Below are 22,752 nucleotides of genomic sequence, written 5' to 3'. Positions count from 1 at the left end.
ATACTGAACTTAAACTATGACACTGCCGTAATGTTTACATTGTCAATAATGAAATGATCTTTCGCAGAAGAATTACGATGGCTATTCAGAAAGTAAGTTGGTTCGGACCGGCTGCGAAATGGAAACCACAGTGCATACCAAAAATGTTTTATTTGCAACAATTACTTCTCTTAGCTGACTGCAAGTACCGAAAATTTGTTGTTAAATCTTTAAACACTGCTGAGTCAGATACCAGAAGCGCTAGTCCCTGTCACTGGCGAAAGTAATTTACTTCGAAAGATTTTTTATGAATACGCTGTACCGCCTCAACGTTGGCGCATACTAAAGCGCTGAAAAAGCAGACAAAATGAAGCACTGTTTACGTAACAGAAACTTAACTTAGCTAATAATTTTGTAACAAAACAAGTACAAGACGTCTTATATGTTCAAGCAGAAGAAAAATAAGATAGTGAATATCAGCTATGATGACTAGATGTTTCATTCGTATTCATTTCATCCATCGCACTACAAAGCAACACCTAAGGTACGGAAGCTGCTTCAACGCTGATCGTTAAATAGTAAGATACGCCGTTAAACAGCAGTATTACCTACTTCATGGAATCCTGTATGTGCCTTGAACAGAAAGCGCCAAAGAAGCAATTCGCTTTGCTCCCGCTCCTTAGTGAATATTACCTTGAGGCTAAATTGATTTTATTACTACAATCAGGCCAACTGGCAGTGTCCTTGGCCTTGTATTCACTGTCTGTCACAGACGTCTGCGTCCAGATCACATAAACTCACTGCGAAAGTAACTTTTGCGAGACAAAATACACACTTTCCGTCTCGGAAAATACTGAATATCTAACTTCTAAAATCAGTGGCGCAACTCTTTATAAGGATGCCCTACAATGTCATACAATGTTTCAAAATAAAGACCTCACACACACTCTCATCTTCTTTTCCTCAAGGCATTATATTTAAAAAAAATATTTTATCTATTTCATGCGGCACCATCAAAACTTTTACCGCCGCAACAGTGTCACGACTGATAAACAAGCATTCCCCATTTTTTCTTGGAAAGCTACCCTATCTGTTATCATTATTATAGCTTACTGTATCAATATTTTTTTTATAGAATACACTGTCATCCAATATTTTTAATCTGCGTTCGGATTAGTTGCCTGGTTAAATGTTTCAGGTTCGGACGCTCAACAACAAGGCCACAAGAGCCCATATAAAATGTTTTCACAAAGTGTCAGACTAAGGCTTACAAAACTCTGTGCTCCCAATACGTTAAAAACAACAGCAATAGTAATCAGATAAAATATTTCTCGACTGAGCATCTAATAGCAGCACGAAGGTATTGAGAACTATTTTTCAGATATAGCAGGCTCATACCTAATAATTTTAAACTTACGAACAGTCAATCTTCGGATTTGTCTGCACGCGTGGACACACACACACACACACACACACACACACACAAACGCACATACATACATACACACAGCAGCAGCAGCCTTCGTTACAGACAACACGTGTACCGATTGACGCAGCTCTCACTTCGATGCCATTTGCTACATTCTCATCTCCGAATTTTCTGTCATTCTCATGCAAGAACGTCGAGATTATTTTTTTTTTAACTGACTTCATGCAAAAACCAGCACAATCATATTGGCTCGAAAGGTCGAACGTCCATTTTGTCTGAATCGCTACCAGAAGTCACTACAAACACATTCCCCGGCAGGCCGGGGTGGCCGAGCGGTTCTAGGCGCTACAGTCTGGAACCGCGCGACCTTACGGTCGTAGGTTCAAATCCTGTCTCGGCCATGGCTGTGTGTGATGTTCTTAGGTTAGTTAGGTTTAAGTAGTTCTAAGTTCTAGGGGACTGATGGCCTCAGAAGTTAAGTCCCATAGTGCTCAGAGCCAACCAAACACATTTGCCCCACAAAACAGAAACAGAGAATTGCCGCGTAGTGCACTGCAAGCGCAAGACTTCCTACCCGACGTCAGACTTGGTGTCGCTGCCCAGTTATGCAGACAGCTTCTCAGTTGGTCCCACAAAACTGAATAGATCCTGTTCTAGAACTTTTCACAATAGAAAACCTAAGGATAGCCATCAGGAACAGAACCCACGCGGTTTACACGGTCAGGCAGAAACACTAAACCGCCGCGCCACGAAGGAGTTATCCGAACGGGACGAAAATCAGAACATGTGATATATATACCGACAAACAAATGACTACCATTTCAGAGAAAATGGATGATTTATTCAAAAGAAAGTGTTGCAGAAATTGAGCAAGGAAGTAAAGCGTTAGTCCTCCTCTGGCCCTTATCAAAGCAGTTCTTCGGCTTGGCATTGGTTTATAGAGTTGTTGGGTGTCCTGATGGATATCGAGCCAAATACTGCTCGATTGGCGTATTAGATCGTGGTTGGGGGCCCTGTCAATAATGCTCCATCCATTCTCAGTTGAGGAGAGTTCCGGTGATCTTGCTGGCCGAAGTAGCGTTTGGTAAGCACGAAAACAAGCAGTAGAAATTCTCACAGTGTTCGGGCGGACATTATCTCGCTGAAAAGGAAGCCCAGGACGGCTTGCCATGAAGGGCAACAAAACGGAGCGTAGAATATCGTCTACGTACCGCTGTACTGTAAACCTGCCGGGACGACAACCAAAAAATGGTTCAAATGGCTCTGAGCACTATGGGACTTAACAGCTGAGGTCATCAGTCCCCTAGAACTTACAACTACTTAAACCTAACTAACCTAAGGACATCACACACATCCATGCCCGAGGCAGGATTCGAACCTGCGACCGTAGCGGTCGCGCGGTTTCAGACTGAAGCGCCTAGAACCGCTCGGCCACTCCGGCCGGCGACGACAACCAAAGGGGTCCTGTTATGAACTGAAATTGCACCCCAGACCATCACTCCTGGTTGGCGGTCCGTATCGTGGTGGAGTCGACAGTCAGGCTGGTATCACATTACAGTCCAGGGCTTCTGCAGACACATCTTCACTGCTTTGTTCGAAGCGGGACTCATCACTGAAGACTACTCCAGCCAATGGGATCCCAGGCCGAAGACGTGTCTGGAGACGGTCCGGGCGGCAGGGGATCCAACCTGACTGTCGCCCTCCATACGGCTCCACAACCAGGACTGATGGTGTGGTATGTCATTTCTTTCCGCCGCAGGACCTCTTTGGTCGTCATCCGCGGCACTCTTACAGCATAGCGTTACGTCGACGATATTCTGCGCCTCGCTTTGTTGCCCTTCGTGGCATGCCGTCCTGGGCTTATACTTCAGTAGGATAAGGCCTGCCCGCACACGCGAGAGTTTCTACTGTTTGTCTCTGGGCTCGCCAAACTGCCAGCAAGGTCGCCGTATCCCTTCCCAACTGAGAATGTTAGGAGCATTATGGACAGAACCCTACAATTATGTCTGGAATTTGGCGACCTTACGCTCCAGCTGGTCAGAATTTGGCATTATATCCCTCGGAAGGGCATCCAACATCTCTATCAATCACCGTCAAAAGGAATACCTGCTTGCATAAGGGCCAGAGGTAGACCAACACGTTATTAACTTACTCAATTTAAGAATGCTCTTGAATGCATCATGCAATTTTTCCGACATTGTAATTACTTGTTCCTCTGAACATGTACGTCATATCTACCGGTTTTGGTCCAATTCGGATAATTCCTTCATGATGCGTCGCTTTTTTTTATCTTAGAGTATACTTGGATGCGAAGAAAGTGAACGCCAAATTGTCGGTTGATTCTTTAATTGGTCCTTGTGGCAGCTACTACGTTCTTAATGACCAACGTATAGGTATAAAGTTAATAAATAACGCTTTTTTACATACTGATCCTGGAAAGTATCAATCTAATACGAAGGACTTATCACCTTCATTGCATGTTTCATTTCGTTGTATTGTCTGTGCGAGCAACATAGTTGGATTTGTATTCAGGTTTGGACAGCGAATTGTATGTATTCCCAGGGTTTATGATCAGCGGATAGTGAGGATGGGACAACGTAGCGATGCTGTTTTCTGCCGAAAAATGCACGAGCTGCTAGTGACGTATGCGCAGGCACATTATCCTAGTGTCATTTCCATTTATTGTTAGAAGCAAATCTTAGTAGATTACATAACACGAATGGCATGAAGGTTCAAGTAGTACACCCGAAAGTTCATTATATTTTGTCACTGACATCAGAGTATAATGTGAGCAACGTCTGACTGGGCGCGGTTAAGTGGGGGTTGCTTCAGGGGTCAGTGCTGGGACCATTGCTATTTACATATATATGACTGCTAAAATGACAGGTGATTCTAACATATTGTTGTGTTTGCTGATGACACTATAATGAAGTATGCCAAGAGCAACACAGGCAAAGTGCCAAATACTGCACTTCAAGACGTAAGCTAATGGCCTGTGGAAAACAAGTAGCTGACACACCAAAATAAGACTGTTTTTACAGTTTCTAACATACAGTTCAGATAAAACTGACGTTCTGATTATACACAATGAACATATGATTAGTGAGCACGAACAATCCAAATTGCAAGCTGTTTAAATAGACGGAAAGCTGTCAAGGAAAGCACATGTTCATCAGAATGCTGCTCAAAAACTGAATGCTGCTATATTTGTCATTAGAACAGTATTTACAATAAGTGAGAGTCCAACGCGAAAATTAGTCTATTTTGCTTATTTTCATTCACTTATAGAATGCGGTAGTATATTCTGGGATAACTCTTCCCACAAAGGAAAGATGTTTTTGACTCAAAAATGGGCAGTGCAACGATATGGTCGTGTAAACTCACGAACCTCTTGTCGACCCCTGTTCAGGATTTCCGGAATTCTGACACCGGCCTCTGAATATACATTCTCTTTGATGTCATTTGTTGTTAACTATATGAGCTTATTCCAAAGAATTAGCGGCATTAATTCAGTTAATACTAGGCAGAAATCCTGTCTGCATTTGGACTGCACTTCCTTAACACTTGTGTACAAAGGCGTTCAGTGTTCCGCTGCATCAATGAAAAAATGTTAGCACCAATCCTGGAATTTCACATTTAAATTTCCTAACTTCTCTGTCATATTCTGTTGGTTGTCATGTTGTTGATTATACTAATATGTACTCAGCAGCTTGCCGACCGCGTACGATACGCGTAAAAAAATATCTCATTCGAACTGGTTTCAGGTATGTATAAAGCTTCCAAGGGGCCTAAGTTTCGACGTCAGACACATATTAACAAATATCATCACCAGTTTAAGAGTTCTGGGTCCCACATTTGCATATTCCTTGTAATACCCGTAGCCACTGATGATCACCGATGCCCTCCTTTAGGTTACCTGACCCGAAAAGTTCAGGGTTGTTGGCTACTAAGGGGTCTAAGACGTCGCCGTCGTGAGTCGGTATTGTTTGAACTAATTTTCAGACAAGACATTCAGAACACTCTCATACGAATCTGTGGCTCTGGTACAAAATTTAACCTGGTACCTCTTTCTTTCTATAGCTGTCAAACTGAAAGTTCCCTCCATTACAATAACACAGTCACGAAACTTATTCGTGATATTTTACAATTTTTCTCTGAAGCATTATGCTTCTGTGGCAACTGTCTACAAAAACAAAGGAGTAGCATGTCTGACTCACCTTTGATGATTAGCTTCCTCACATTGCGATTTTGTTATAACCTCACTAGACGTTATCGAGGTCTTTACGGTGATAAATACGTGACCACCATAAACGTTTAGTCTAAATTTTTGATATATTTGAATTGAAGATTTCACTGCTATTCACTTCTAGTTTCAGCCACCTATCTATTGTCAACAATATGTGGCCATTATTACATTTACGTTACCATGGATACTCCTGCAGTTTTAGTAATACATTCTTATTTTCTCTTTCCGGTATGCACGGCCGAAAGTTCTCATCCGAAAGAAGCATGGTTGATTTTCCTCCTGTTACAGCAGGTCATGCAAAATTCTTACTATGGAGCGGTTTTAGGCTTTTTTTTAAAAAATAGGAAAAGAAAAAAACAACCCCTCACGAGCGGGTGTGAGTTGGTGGAACGCGGAGAAAGGAGAAATTTGTAGCTGTGACAAACGCAGACCTCCCTTCGACTCTAAACCGGAGGACTGCAAACAGTGAGACGAATTTTTTTTTTCTGATCTAAAACTTTTCTGTATCATCTTCACCAGACTCTAACACGCAACGCCTTGTTGATGTAATCATCCTTCTCTGTCTCTTGCCATCTACAGCTTTCGGTCGTGGTTGTTCCAGTTCATTCCACTGATAACATTTTATAATATGGATCTCCTGGTCCTGCCTCTTGTTTTTTCCCCCGTGTTAATCCTTCTAAGATTGTTTGTTCAGAAGTGTAAGTCGAATTAGGTGGCCCGTTAACTAAGTTTTCCATCCCTGTGTCATGTTACTCAATGTCCTTTCCTTTTTAATTTGTCTTCGTATTTTCTGTGTGCATGGAAAACAATAACGAACTTTATGATATTTAATATTCAGTGCTGACGTGTTTGGTAGGTTGGTTACCGCAGGAGGAGAGTCCACACCATTGTAGAATTTAATGCCTCGAGGACTCGATACAAGTGACGTATGCGACACTTTAATTTGTCTACGAATTGCGCAAGTAACGCGAGCGACTGAATTCGTCCGGGAACGTTATTGCTAGATATGGGATACAGAAAAAGCATTTCACGTACCGGCAAAATGCCACCTATTTTCCAGGAACAATGGAGAAGATGAATGGACGGCCATAGTAAATGTAATTTTAATGTAAAGAGCGTAAATACAGGGCCACAAAATGTATTCATTGGCAAATTATTTAATAAAAGAGAGAAGAAAGCGAATTTGTTATGAAGTGCGCAGCGTCACGCGAAGAAGCCAGTCTGCAGACGTGACCTTTACAAACTGGCCAACAGAGGGCACCCACACCGACGCACCACCGGCCGCTGCCGAATCGGTTAACATGCGTGCTGCGCCGCGCGGACTGTAATGTTAATGGAACAGAGGTCCCGTGGCGGCAATCTGTGCGGGCGGAAAACCGCTTCTGAGGCTCGCGTTCGATATGGACGCGCGTTGTTTCCACGGCGGGCCGGCCGCAGAACTGTCGATGGGGCGATGGCAGGCGGTTTCTGCGCGGCGTCCAATCTACCCCCTCACCGCCGCTCTGCCCTGCCCACACGACCGAACCGCCAGAGTCGGTGGGCGTGCTGTCCGTCTCGCCCACAAATATTCCTACGCGTAACGTGGGCAATGTTTGCGTGTCAGGTATCAGCAACCGGCACAACTCCAAACAGCCGTCGGTATTTGTCGATACGGTCACAGACAGATTATCACAAAGAGTCGCGCATTTGCCGGACTACCACCGCATGTGAAATTTGTAGGAATTGCGGCGGTACGTCCGAGACAGCTAAACTGAAGTGGCGCAGTATTCAAGTTCGCAGGTTTTAATTCGTCTTTAGCCAGTAGTACAAGAGTGGAGCAATGATCAGTTGCAACGTCGGTCACTCCACGTGGCTTTTAGCGGATGATGCAGTTGTACGATGGTGGTTTGACAACTTTGGTAAAAGAAAAAAAAGGAACGTGTTTGTTCCGTAAAGAACTCTTAATTCACGACATAGTCTCCTCTGAGGGATACATACTTGGTCCAGCGATCGACTACCTTTTTCATTCCTTCTAAAACATAGGTTCTGTCAAAATCAGCAAAATACTCGTTGACTGCAACGTCACTTCCTCATTTGTTTAAAATTTCTTCCCAGTAAGCCAAAGTTTCAATTTACGGAACAGGAAAAGGTCACAGAATGAGATTTTCACTCTGCAGCGGAGTGTGCGCTGATGTGAAACTTCCTGGCAGATTAAAACTGTGTGCCGCGCCGAGACTCGAACTCAGGACCTTTGCCTTTCGCGGGCAAGTGCTCTACCAACTGAGCTACCCAAGCACGACTCACGCCCCGTCCTCACAGCTTTACTTCTGCCAGTACCTCGTCTCCTACCTTCCAAACTTTACAGAAGCTCTCCTGCGAACCTTGCAGAACTGGCACTCCTGAAAGAAAGGATATTGCGGAGACATGGCTTAGCCACAGCCTGGGGGATGTTTCCAGAATGAGATTTTCCCTCTGCAGCGGAGTGTGCGCTGATGTGAAACTTCCTGGCAGAATAAAACTGTGTGCCGGGCCGAGACTCGAACTCGAAGTCTCAGGAAAAAGTTACTTGGGACAAGTCTGGTGAATAGGGTGGATGAGGAATCAATTCGAATTCCAATTCATGCACTTTCATCATTGATGTCGCTGAGGTGTGGGATGGTCCATTGTCCTGCTGAAACAGGACATGCTCTTTTTTGAGCCAACTCAACTGTCAAATGATCCAACAAAGAAGCATAATACTACCCAGTTATGGCTCTACCACCTTCCCAGTAATCTATGAGGATTATTCCTTGGAATCGTTAAAAACCGTGGCCATCATTTTACCAGCTGACAAAACGGTCGCTGTCTTCTTCGACGCACTTCCAATAGCCTTGGTTCATCGTTCTGATTGCCCCTTTGACTCCGGAGTCTAACGATGGATCCAGGTTTCATTAACAGTCACAAATCGGCGTAAAAAGTCTTGCGGACTCCGATTAAACATCGCCAGACATTGTGTTGAAACGTTGTGCCGGATGCGTTTTCTGGTCGGCTGTGATTACCGTATCACGGATTTTGTCATGGTATTCCTTCGTGGCGATCTCGAATGGACAGCCAGAGTGCGCTTGTCCGACCACGTTTAAATTCATTATTCCAAAAGTAAATGATCTTCAATGATGGTGCAGAGTCCGCGTGAACTTCGTCCAGTTCTGGTTTCATTGGTGCGGCTGTCCAACCCTTCAGTCCGGTTCCCGTATCAGCTAAGAAATACGAGCAGCGCGCTTTGTCAGAGGTTCGTCGAGTAAGCGCGACAGCGTCACGGGATGCTCAGCCCCAGAGGCGCACCCTACATGAGGAGCATCACCGCTTGGTTTCCTGTTACACTTTCCGGACTCTTCGCACAAGAATCAACTAGTTTTTTGCTTACTTCCACGTACATATCGCAAAAGAGCGTGAAATCAGAGTTAGAGAAATTCGAGTTCACACTAACAATCGTTCGACTCCACACACTGAAACAGGTCAGTGTGAAAGTAACAGTGCTGTACAAAAGTACCCTCTGTCACACATCATCAGGTGGCTTGCAGAGTACAGGTGTGCATGTAGTTGTAGAGTATTACTCACGGATTTAAATCCTCAAGTTCTCTGGAATACATTAAGGTGGTGAGGTTTCCTGCCGTGTGTAAGCAGCAAAAGTGGTGCTGTCCTCTCAGCTAACAACTGTCTGAATTCACCACGGTTGAGCTTTATTAATTTACTTATACACGAGGCATAGTTGCGCGGAGGTACAAATTACAATACGAGCACGCTATTACACGTACGTGGGTTGCTCTGACACCATAAGACGGATTCAGTACTTCTACTGACTTCTTAGCAGATGGAACTCAACATGCTGTTCTTGACGGCACGGCACTGGACAGTGGATGACAAGAAACGAATGATCTGCAGTGATGAACTACGCTTACTCTGCGGCAATCTGGTGGTAAGGTTTGAGTTTGGCGAATGCCTGGAAAACGTTACCTGCCGTAAGTGTGCACTGCCTATACCGTAGCACACGGAGGAGGTGGTGTTGCGGTATGGGGGTGTTGTTCGTATTTAGGATGTGGTTCCCCACTGCCTACACTAAAGCACCAGTTCAGAAACGTAAACTGTATCACCACGGCGATGCTCCCAGTCACAAAACAGTGCCTGTGAGGCAATGGTTTGTGGAGAACAACATTCCCGAAATTGACTGGGCAACCCAGAAACCCGACATGAACTCACCCTTCCGGATGAGTTAGGACGTCGACTTCCCTGCAGACCTCGGCGTCCGTCCAAGGTTCTCTGTTGTCAACTCTTGAGGAGGAATTGGCTGCCATTCGTCCACAGACATTCAGATACCTCATTCAAAGTGTCCCCACAAGAGTTCAAGCTGTTATAAAGGTGACACCCGCGTATTAATGTCAACCAATAGAATACTTTTGATTTGATAGTTTACATCCTGAAACAGCGTTGTGGCTCTACGTTTATGCGGTCAGCGTCAGCGGTGGCGACTGTAAAAGGGCGAGCTTGGACATAACGTGGCAGAAAATCTTACAAATTAAACAATTTACATATTGCGTTCACTTCCAGGAAGAAACTAGACCTATTTGCACTTTTTATTGTTTACTAGTCTCTTGCGAGGGCAGTTAACTGATGTGACGGAAACTGCAATGAAATACACCTAGCATAAAAATGAAAGAAACGAGAAGAAAATTTTACAAGTAATAGCAATTTGAGTAAAGATGTTACCGAAAGCATGCAGAAGCTAAATAACATAACACATCATAATAGTACTGAATATTAAAGAAACAGACGCAAATGATGCCGTCTAGCAAAAAGTAGGCTGGTGAGTGTAGTCAGAAAGAAGGAAATTAGTTTTGTTCAAATGTGTTTGAATTCCCAAGGGACCAAACTGCTAACGTCACCGGCCCCTGGACTTACACACTACTTAAACTAACTTATGCTAAGAACAACACACACACCCATCCCCGAGGGACTCAAACCTCCGGCGGGAGGGGCCGTGCTATCTGTGACATGGCGCCCCAAACCGCGCGGCCACTCCGTGCGGCTTCTGACCTTTCACTCACGGACGAATGTTTGCTTACTTGCGATCTTTACCTCCACAATCAATGCACCTACAGCGAAGCTGCCAAACCGCGGACAAGTTGTTCTAGTTTCCTGAAACGGCAACCACTCCGACAGACAGCCGCACACTGACCGCAGGGAACTGTAACCCACACCGAAATGTAATACGATACCTGCCAAACCAACAGCACAGTGAAGGATAAGACATTTTCACATCCCAGTCACCGGAAACGTGAAGGGATAAGGTACGGAAATAATTAGCCAGAGAAGAGCTTAGAATGTTTAGCATCGCTGACAAAACAAGAGGTCCTGCCCGTGCAGCGCGCTAGCTAGCGAGACAAGGATGTGAGAGAGTCCCCGGTCTATTCGGTGCGGTGCCTTAACCCAAACGCATCAAACGACGAGCTGTATTAGCGTCAAGTTGTTACGTCATTTAAATCGTATGGCGAGCTCAGCTCGCAAATGCGCGAGTCAATATACGAATGCATAGAGTTCGGTTTCTAGCATATAGATGGCTCTTAAATGCTTTTTAAGATGAAGCACAGGCACTGAGTGTCACGTGGTGGCTGATATTAGTAAACAACCAGCATGGCGAAAAGAGTAGTTGGTGGTGATAATGAGGAGGGATTACGGGAACTGCTTTACTTCAGTCACCAAAATCTGATGTAAAAAGACACAAACGCAATGAGTTGTCAGCAGCCGTGGAACACGTACACTTAACGCTCTTGTAATCAGGTCCTAGTTATGTATTACATATCTTACAACTATGTTACTGTACACCAAACTTTAAGACATTCTAATGTATTAACAGCCAAAAATGTTTTTCTTAACCACAGTACAGCTATGCAGTTTTCATTTTTTTTAAATCTATATCTGTAAACGCTATTACGCTAGGTTTGTCGCGGTATAGTGCGTTCTGTGAAAATGGCTGACAATTCTTCCTGTTTCGTAGTGAAGCATAAGCGTGCAACACCATTAAAAATGCCAAGAAACAATTTGTTCTTAGTGTTTTTTTCACAAGTTACAGACAAAATCGGCTTTGAAGTTTTGGCTCCGAACACTATGGGACTTAACACCTGAGGTCATCAGTCCCCTAGAACATAGAACTACTTAAGCCTAACTAACCTAATGACATCACACACATCCATGCCTGAGGCAGGATTCGAACCTGCGACCGTAGCGGTCGCTCGGTTCCAGACTGTAGCGCCTAGAACCGCTCGGTCACACCAGCCGGCCTTTGAAGTTTTCCGAGGAACTTTAGAACCCACATAATGGCAAGGCTTCTTCTTTTTTTCCCCAGAACTGGATGCGTAGCTCAGGTGTTAGCGTTGGAAAATGGCAGTTCGGTAATCTGCGCTTTGATAATTCGAATCTCCCTTTGGTCTTTTCCTTTCTTCGTTCAATTCGTATACTTACATCATTTAAACATAAAAATGCATTAAACATACGCTAATTAACATATAGGGTTATTCTAAATGATGGACCCATTTCCAAAACTTCGTATTTATTCAAGTACAAATCCAAAATGAACCAGCTTTATACCAATGAAATGAGAAAGTATCGAAATTTTTCTCATAGAGTTTGATATCAATTTAATAATTTGTAATTAATTAATTTTTAATAATTATAAATATTATAAATGTTCAATGTGGCCACCGTTGGCTGCACGGCAAACATCGACACAGTAGCCAAACTCGTCCCACACACGTGAAAGCGTATCTGCTGTTACTGAGTGCACCGGCAGCAGTGATCCGGTTCCGCAGATTGTTCAGAGTGGTTGGCAGAGGCAGGACCTAAACAGCTTCCTTGACATAACCACACAAGAAATATTCGTAGGGTGTTAGATCAGGAGATCTCGGTGGCCAGAAGCGCAGAGCCAGGTCCTTAAGTCCCCTGCGACCGATCCAGCGTTGAGGAAGGGAGCCGTTCAAAAAGCCTCGCACATCACGGCGCCAATGGGGCGGATCTCCATCCTGTTGGAAAATAAAGTCCTGGGAATCTTCCATAACTTGAGGGAACAGCCACTGATACATATCCAGGTACATGATTCCCAATATGGTTTCTTTCCACAAAGGAAAATGGTCCATAAACCTTTGTACGGGATACGGCAAAGAACTCGTTGATCTTCGGTTGAGTCTCTTCCGTGTTGGAATGTTGAACGTGGACTTTCCAAACCCCTTATGAAAACATTGTCTCTGTTGACTTTTCCGCTAAGATGGAATGTCGCTTCATCGCTAAAAATTACACGTTGTAGAAATGCTTCATCCTCCATCTTCGCTAGCACATAACCACAAAATACGTGACGCTTCTCTTTGTCATTGAGGGTTGAGAGCCTGCACAAGTTGTAATCAGTGGGGCTTGTACAGCATACGCCGTCTCAGAACTTTCCATACAATCGGTTGGGGTATTCAAAGTTCTCGACTGGCTCTATTGGTAGACTTACCGGGACTGCGCACAAAACTTCGTTGAATCCGTCGCACATCATCCTCTGACGCACGCGGTCGACATGTGCTTTTTCCCTTGCACACACTCCCAGTCTGTTTAAATTTCGTAAAACAACGGTTAATGGTTTTACGAGTTGGTAGTTGAATACCGAATTTGGTACGAAATGCCCGTTGCACTCCAGTTTGCGACTCACTTTTCCCTTTTCAAGATCGGAGAACAACCTTGTACTCCACAGTGGCCATCCCACTCATAACTAACAGTGAAACATTCCTTAAACGTATGCTAATTAACATATATCTGATCATCATCTTTTGTAATAAATGCACGTCTTCTCGTTTATAATAATGTATCACTCGAAAAAATTGCGCCTTTCATTGCAGATATAAATTATTAGTTATCGACATTTCATAAAGGATTGTTACTAAATATTGTTTAACTTAAGAAAACATAACAAATTAAATTTTGGGAAAATTCAGATACTCTTCACTTGGCTCAATTTTTTTACACCACAGATGTGGTCTCATACGAGCCAAGGTGATAAGAGCCACAGAAACATGTAAAACAATTTTCACAGCATCAAGCACACCGTTCAAATGCTGCAATGTAATCTAAACTCAACAGAATTGATCAGTACTTAAGTTAGGGGATTTGTTGCGAGAAATAAAAAGACATTTAAGGTGCGAGACGTACTGAAAATAATGCACGTAGCTTTGTCACACATCACTGCAGATCGCTGGCGGGATACAAAACAGTACGTCATAAAAAAGAGGAAAGAATGTGGTGCATGGATGTCTTCGTGGATTCTGTTGTTAGTTGGCTCGTTATCAACGTAGCAGATGACTGTTCCAGTACTAAAATGTATTCCTCAGATTGGGATGGCTCAGTACGTAGGTACATGGTGAAATCCCTGTAAGACGCTTTTACGTCGCACTTATCTCGCTCAGAAAAATTACCCTGCGTTTAAATTAGCAATTTTCATTACGTTTGTTTTTAATTACAATACTGTGTCAGCTAAGAATGAGAGCTTGTTACATTTCCTGTCTGGTACCATGAGGAGCATACTGCCAGAGTTATGCTAAATATTACTTCATTCTGTTTACAAATTAAATGACAATCGAAGCTACTTTGTTTCTCTGTTCGTCTTTATTCACGTTTTGAATGTAACTGTTTGCATCACTACAGGTTAGTTGGACCAGCTGGCTGGCTGTCCAAGTTAAATGTGCTGGTAAAGCTGTTGTCCCGTATTGGCTCTGAGCACTATGGGACTTAACATCTGAGGTCATCAGTCCCCTAGAACTTAGAACTACTTAAACCTAACTAACTTAAGGACATAACACACATCCATGCCCGGAGCAGGATTCGAACCTGCGACCGTAGCGGTCGCGCGGTTCCGAACAGAAGCGCCTAGAACCGCTTGGCCACTGCGGCCGGCTGTCCCGTATTACCGCTGAGTCGATGCGCACGTAATGCGGAGCATACAACTGTTTTTGCATTGCGTTTATTCTTATGATGAACGCGGTATAGAGACCGCAAAGTTACACGAGTACGTGTACCACCACTATGAGACTTTAGCCAAAACCAAGGGCTCATTGCCCCACGCACATACCTCCGAGTGAGAGGAAAACGGATGTCAACAAAAGGAGTGTTGTGTGTTGCTCAAGAGAAAAAATCAGTGGAAGGGCGTGTCAGTGAAAAAAAAAATTGTGTTTAGAAACAGAGAGGTGGCGCAGTGGTTAGCACACTGGACTCGCAATCGGAAGGACGACGGTTCAAACCCGCGTCCAGATTTAGGTATTCCGTGATTTCCCTAAATCGCTCCACTCAAATGCCGGGATGGTTCATTTGAAAGGACACAGCTGATTTCCTTCCCCATCCTTGACACAAGTCGAACTTGTGTTCAGTCTCTAATGACCTCGATGTAGACGGGACGTTAAACGCAATCTTCCTTCCTTTCCTTCCTCAACATTTAGAAGTGTTAGGGATCTGCGATATCCAACAATCATACTAGCAGATATGTAGAACAATCGCATTAGCTGGTATGCATTAAATACGATTTCACAGCAGCAGTAGGACGTGATTGTATTGTCTAGACCGCTTATCTGGTAGATTGGCCAGCCTCAGCGAGGGTTTTAAATTGTCTTCTATGCTCGTTAAGGCAATATCGCGGCCGGTCCACAGTCTCTATCTCCGGAAATATGATGTACAAACAATTACAATACCAAACACAGCAAAGTTAGGACATATGAAATCACTGAAAAATTCTGTCATCTTTTACCTTGTCTTTCTCTCTCTTTCCTAGCATTTATCCCGTCGTGCGGCATCCTCTGTTTACATGAAATGGCTTTTCCGCGCGATGTAGACTGTTTTTTCAGTGATTTTATACAGCTTATAAGGTTGCTGTTTCCCAAAAATGTTACAAAAAATTTTGAAAGTTTGCACAGTTCACACACAGACGTCGCAGACATAAAAAAAAAAAAAATAAAAAAAAAAAAAAAAAAAAAACAGGACGCCGCGGGACCGGATAAATGCAAGGAAAGAGAGAGAACGACAAAGTAAAAGATGGCAGAAGGAAGTGGAAAAAGGCGTGGAAATGGGATAGGAAACAGCAGCAAAACGTGAACGGATCGGTACTACAAACCAGAGAGTCGAAGGACCATTCGATGACCAAGAAAAATCAAACCGCAGAAGAATTAACATAATTCGTATTTCAAAGAAGACAATCGTTTTACATCTTTTTGCTCCTCTGTTGATGGATCCGGCGTGCGTAAAGTGAAACCTACGTATCCCTCAGTGACTTCAACAAAGATTCTAAATTTCACTGACAGAAAAGTGACGTGGTATCCTTCCGCCAAGTAGCATCCGACTCTAGTGAATGAAGTTCGATATTTCTGTGTCTGGGGCGATGTCAACAGAGTTAAAAATGAAAAATAACAAAGAAAGTAAATATACAGCTCTTAGGAGTGGCAACAGTAGTATTTAAGTACTATTTAAACAGACCCAATCTTATTCGCTGTAACTATAGTCCGGTTACAATTTCTAACAGTTGACGTCTGCCACTTGTCGCTACTGTGTTGCCACATCTGCTGGGAGCTACCGCAAAGTTACAGGTGGCACATAAAGGTGGCAAGTTACTTCACAAACGCTGTTAACTGTGTTAACGCGGAGCAATGTTGGAAGTGGCTGCGCGAGGCACGTCGGAAATGTGAGACGTTCTGTCGACGGCTGACGATAAGTGGCCAACGACTGAACTGCGGCAGACGACGCGTTTCGTAGCTCTCAGTTTAAACTCATGTCCTAAGACAACCACAACCTCCTGATGTGCAATACATGCGAGACAACGGCAGTCAGAAATCTGCGGCACAACTAAAATCAAGATGGCTTTGCTCACGGCGATTAAAGCTAACCTCTGTGAGCAAACAAGACAGAAAAAATTCCGTTTCAGCGCTAAAAGCAAACTGTTATTACCCACTAGCATTGGTTACCTGAAACTATCGTCAAACTGCCTATACGAGCTGCCGCGTTACCAACCGATGAACAGTCCTCGTTGGCACTTGGTTCCACGTTATAGGCGACACAGGCAGATTCCAAACTAAAAAGGAATGAGAAGAAGAAAAATAAGAGCAAATAAAAAACTCAATTCGATGGTGAAAATGACGCGGAAAAGAATTAGAAACAACAATTACATTTAAATTAATTAATTGAATAAAAATAATAATCAAACTCTTTTCATCACATTTATAAATAAAAAAATCCGCTACATTTGACGAGATTCGAACTTACGACCTTCTACACAGCAGATTTATACGATATTCGCTGCGTTACGCTACAAAATTAGTTTAAGTAGTTATATTTATGACTGCTGTGACACAGTCGCAACGGCGAGTTGCAGCCTTCAGAAATTCGGCTTCACGCTGAGGCTTCATCGTGCGAAGCTTATCTAAAGTAAACCGATCCTTGCGACTATGATAACTGTCTATGTGACACTGAATCGTGTCAAGTAGTGCTTGGTTAGTGTTGTGTATGGAACGTATCTATTTCATTAGCATCGTTTGTGTGTGTGTGTGTGTGTGTGTGTGTGTGTGTGTGTGTGTGTGTGGTTTTTGGTGTGGTTATCATGTGTGACTCCGAATCCAAACAAATCAAGAATGAAAGCCGGACACGGAAGTGAACTGACCAATTATTGTGGCAGTTTGACAACGACAAACGGTTCGGGCTTGTCCAGCGGTTTGGTTGGAGGAAACCACCTCCAACGCGTGAAGCGTCAACTATCAAACAGTTTTAATTGGACTATAGAACGCATACGACATTACCGCGCAGGCACAGGCTGATAGGTAGAGCATCGCATGCCGAGCGAGGTGACGCGGCCGCACTATATGGCAACACGCGTTCACGTCCGGACTTTCGGACCTAGGGTTTTTCGTGGTTTGCCCATTCGCTTCAGGCAGACAAGAAAGGGACACGAGAAATTTGCTTGCCCACCCCTCAAAAATTCGAGTTTGTGCTCTGTTTTTGATGATGTAGTCGTCGACAGGACGTTAAACCCAAATATTCCTTCCTTCCGGTATTGTTTGTAATACCATTACTAACTTTACAGCGAGTTTTTAATTTTCTTTATTCGGGGCAAGCACTGTCATTGGATGGAAAGAAATACCTGCAGGATGAACATGAACTCCAACTAAATTTCATAGGCTATCCATAAACATTTTCAGGTACTTTGGTTTTATTTCTTATCCCGTTCTATTTTTGTATCTGTGTTAAGCTGAAAATATCTGCACGACAGAGCAAATGTCGACGGCATGCGTTGTGGGCCAACTTCTACCATTCACTTATGGTAAGAGTTGCGATCTAGCTAAGCTACGGTTCGGTAGTTTTGGCCAGCACATTAACCAAGTAGAATAAGGGGCGTTCAAAAAGAAACGAGTCGGAGGCATAGTTACAGAAACCAGTACCTGTACGTTAGAAGTATTCATCTTGGCTGTTGAGACACTTGTCCCACGGTGACACAAGGCGGTGAATGACTGTCTCATAAAATTCCCGGGGTTGCGATGCTAATTATTTCCTCACGTACAGCTGGACGTTGTCGTCCGAGGTGAATCGTTTGCCTCTCATATTGTTTTTAAGGGGACGAAAAATGGCGTTATCACATGGAGAGAGGTCCGAACTGAATGAAGAGTGACCGAGTACCATTTGAATTTCTGCAAGAGTACCGCGACTGTGTTGGCCGAAGGGTGGTCAAGGTTTGCGAGTAACGCTGGGCATTCACTGTTGTCCAGTGCTGCAGGAAATGAATCAGAAGGGGGCTATCTTGGTCAAAGAAGAACGCCAGCATAACCTTTCCTACACTCGTGTGGATGGCCTTGGATTGTTTTGGTGGTGGTGACCCTGGATGCTTACACTGGAGACCTTGTCGTTTTGATTCTGGCTCAAAGTGATGACACCGTGACTCATCTCCCGCCACCACTCGTGCCAGGAACGCATTCCCTTCCCGAACATACTGCTGCAGATGAGCAAGACAGTGGACCATTCGACATGCTTCCCGGTGTGGTTGAAGAATGTGGGGCACCCACTGGGCACACATTTTGCGCATGTGCAGTCGTTCCTTCATAATGGTGTGAACACATCCGACGCTCAATCCGACCACGGCGGCTATGGCTTTCACTGTCACTCGGCGGTCCTCGGTAATGAGTGCGTCCACCAGCTGGACGATGTCATCGGTAATGCAGTGTGGTGCTCCAGACCGTGCATCATCGGCTAACGACACCCGTCCTTCCCTGAAGAGCTTGTGCCACGCCTTGACCCTTGCAAGGGACATGCAGTGTTCGCCGTACACTTGCGACATTTGTCGATGAATGTCAGTTCCTACTACTCCTTCCGCTCTCAGAAATCGAACAACACCTCTTTGCTCTTCTGTTGCCGGCTCCATGTCACTGTTTGCAATGCGACTGGCAGCGTTAGACGATTGATGCATGCTGCTGCTGCTAGCTCTGTATAGTCGCGTGACTGCACGCGCGCCCTCTAGCGACGGGCTGTGAACTTCCACCCTCTGATCGGAACCACACCTCGTTACACACGCCACGATATTACCCTCCTGTCACCGGTTTGCGCATTCCAGACTACGGTGTTTTTTTTTACGCCCCTTGTAAAAAGTAGCACTACCGATAGGACTTGTAGCATTGTTATGAAGGAAAAACAAGCGAATTTGTGAGAGAGAGAATCTGGGAGCCGACAACTTCTCTCTGTTCTTTGTTTCTCTGTTTGCTTGTTTTGCACGAAATTAGAAAAGCACGTCGCTCACAGAAAGTCCATTTTGTGCTTTATGTCCTAAATAAATTCCATTTTGTAAGCAATAAAAAATTAGCTCATCGCGTAAATTCTGCGCTTCTATGTAACCAAAGCAATAGCTTTTGATGTACGTACAGATTAATGTACAAACATAAAAAAGTCTATATACAGTGGAGACTCGATTATCCGGATTGTCAGCCGGGAGCAAACATCTTCATAATTTAGTCCAGGCGTACACGGACAAAGGGCTGCTGAAAGCCAGCCAGCACTGGGCCGAGGGAAGGATACAGCAATCCAATTTTATTGTTATTTCAAACAAGGTTTAACATGATTTTCACATAATATAACTGGAGGAGCATTGGAACTACACAAAAATATTCGTTTAGATCAAATATACAGTAAATATAATTTCTTATTTAACAGTTAACATATATTCACCAATACAATTTATACTGTGGAACTCTATGATGCACGACATAATCCCGTCAAAAATCGAGCGAACTAGCAGTTAACTTTTTATGGTGCGAACGACTGAATCAGAGCATGCAGTAGTATACACACGTGCATCGTCGAACGACTATTAACAGCAAAAGTTATGTTTCGTGTTGGGTGTATTCTATATTACAGAGCCTGTAAAAATTCGAGTAAATTATACGGACTGTAACATGCCATTGCATTGCATCTACACTCCTGGAAATTGAAATAAGAACACCGTGAATTCATTGTCCCAGGAAGGGGAAACTTTATTGACACATTCCTGGGGTCAGATACATCACATGATCACACTGACAGAACCACAGGCACATAGACACAGGCAACAGAGCATGCACAATGTCGGCACTAGTACAGTGTATATCCACCTTTCGCAGCAACGCAGGCTGCTATTCTCCCATGGAGAAGATCGTAGAGATGCTGGATGTAGTCCTGTGGAACGGCTTGCCATGCCATTTCCACCTGGCGCCTCAGTTGGACCAGCGTTCGTGCTGGACGTGCAGACTGCGTGAGACGACGCTTCATCCAGTCCCAAACATGCTCAATGGGGGACAGATCCGGAGATCTTGCTGGCCAGGGTAGTTGACGTACACCTTCTAGAGCACGTTGGGTGGCACGGGATACATGCGGACGTGCATTGTCCTGTTGGAACAGCAAGTTCCCTTGCCGGTCTAGGAATGGTAGAACGATGGGTTCGATGACGGTTTGGATGTACCGTGCACTATTCAGTGTCCCCTCGACGATCACCAGTGGTGTACGGCCAGTGTAGGAGATCGCTCCCCACACCATGATGCCGGGTGTTGGCCCTGTGTGCCTCGGTCGTATGCAGTCCTGATTGTGGCGCTCACCTGCACGGCGCCAAACACGCATACGACCATCATTGGCACCAAGGCAGAAGCGACTCTCATCGCTGAAGACGACACGTCTCCATTCGTCCCTCCATTCACGCCTGTCGCGACACCACTGGAGGCGGGCTGCACGATGTTGGGGCGTGAGCGGAAGACGGCCTAACGGTGTGCGGGACCGTAGCCCAGCTTCATGGAGACGGTTGCGAATGGTCCTCGCCGATACCCCAGGAGCAACAGTGTCCCTAATTTGCTGGGAAGTGGCGGTGCGGTCCCCTACGGCACTGCGTAGGATCCTACGGTCTTGGCGTGCATCCGTGCGTCGCTGCGGTCCGGTCCCAGGTCGACGGGCACGTGCACCTTCCGCCGACCACTGGCGACAACATCGATGTACTGTGGAGACCTCACGCCCCACGTGTTGAGCAATTCGGCGGTACGTCCACCCATCCTCCCGCATGCCCACTATACGCCCTCGCTCAAAGTCCGTCAACTGCACATACGGTTCACGTCCACGCTGTCGCGGCATGCTACCAGTGTTAAAGACTGTGATGGAGCTCCGTATGCCACGGCAAACTGGCTGACACTGACGGCGGCGGTGCACAAATGCTGCGCAGCTAGCGCCATTCGACGGCCAACACCGCGGTTCCTGGTGTGTCCGCTGTGCCGTGCGTGTGATCATTGCTTGTACAGCCCTCTCGCAGTATCCGGAGCAAGTATGGTGGGTCTGACACACCGGTGTCAATGTGTTCTTTTTTCCATTTCCAGGAGTGTAGAAAGCAGACGCCACCAGAAAAAATCGTGTGAAGTGTTCCGACGCAGAGCAGAATGTTTATACAAAGCTTATCAAAGTAACTGTCCCTAATTTTTGAACGTCATATAGGATGTGAACATAAACATTACTGACCAGAAATGAAGTGCCTGCAAATGCTTTGTTTTCTATACATAAGCCAATGCTCATCACTCAGAGATTACATGCTTTCGTTTCAGCTGTTATTCTTACGATGGAAACAATGAACTAGTGAAGTAAGTTCGTTATTATAATTCACAGAACAGCTTCTGTGAAATTTATTTACTTAACTTTCTTGTATTAAAATTCATAACATTGTTTTTCCAATTACAGAACTGACAGTTCGTATGTTCATTACGCATTTTTTTTCCGAGCACATGTTCTGCATTAAAATTTTCGATTTGCACACACATTTTCACTAAGAGTTATAAGGCATTGCGGTAGTTACAAATTTAAACAATATTTATGAATATATTTGCAATTTTCATAATATTTCATTATAACAATTTTGTAAAAGGAAAACAGTTTATAAAACAATTGAGATAATTCTTTCAAATAAATAAGAATTATCTTAAATATATATATACAGTTGCTGAAACTCTCAAGACGGTTATGTCGACTCTGGAGTTTATAGCACACTTACCCGCCAGGTTAGCCGAGAGCGCTAATGCGCTGCTTCCTGGACTCGGGTAGGTGCGCCGGCCCCGGATCGAATCCGCCCGGCGGATTACCGACGTCGGCCAGTGTGCCGGCCAGCCTGGATGTGGTTTTCAGGCGATTTTCCACATCCCACTAAGTGAATACGGGGCTGGTCCCCACGTTTCGCCTCAGTTACACGACTCGCGGACATCTGAACACATTCGTACTATTCCATGGTTTACATTAGAGTTCGCACTATTCCATGGATTAACTAGACGCAGTCAGCTGGGGTACACTAATTCCGTCCCGGAGGGTACGGGGTGGCGGCAGTAAGGGCATCCGGCCACCCCTTAAAACTAACCTTGCCAAATCCGTTCCTATGCATGCCGACCCTGCGAAACTGCGGGACAAAGGCACCAGCGAAAGAAAGAAAGAAGAAGATTTTATAGCACACTTGCATAATGTGCCATTGCTAAGAGTGTGCTCCAAATTTCACACTCGTTACACAATGAAGTCCTTCCAGAAAACAATGAATAGTTATTATAGTATA

At 44.5% G+C, this 22,752-nt stretch overlaps 1 protein-coding gene across 3 annotated transcripts in view; it reads right to left on the bottom strand.

The window, feature by feature from the left end:
* Positions 1-22,752, bottom strand: part of LOC124797867 (myocyte-specific enhancer factor 2) — an 896,186-nt gene that overhangs the window by 790,620 nt on the left and 82,814 nt on the right. Inside the window, exon 3 of one of the 3 annotated variants that reach the window (XM_047260948.1) lies at positions 16,640-16,746. The exons of the other annotated variants lie outside the window; for them this stretch is intronic. The gene's annotated coding sequence lies outside the window, so the exon portion shown is untranslated. The remainder of the gene's footprint in view (positions 1-16,639; positions 16,747-22,752) is intronic. 3 annotated transcript variants of the gene reach the window in all.

The sequence above is a fragment of the Schistocerca piceifrons genome, chromosome 5 (genome assembly GCF_021461385.2).
Source record: "Schistocerca piceifrons isolate TAMUIC-IGC-003096 chromosome 5, iqSchPice1.1, whole genome shotgun sequence".
Classification (NCBI taxonomy): Eukaryota; Metazoa; Arthropoda; class Insecta; order Orthoptera; family Acrididae; genus Schistocerca; species Schistocerca piceifrons.
The sequence above is the reverse complement of the archived record's forward strand: the minus strand, read 5'-3'. Positions and strand labels throughout refer to the sequence as shown.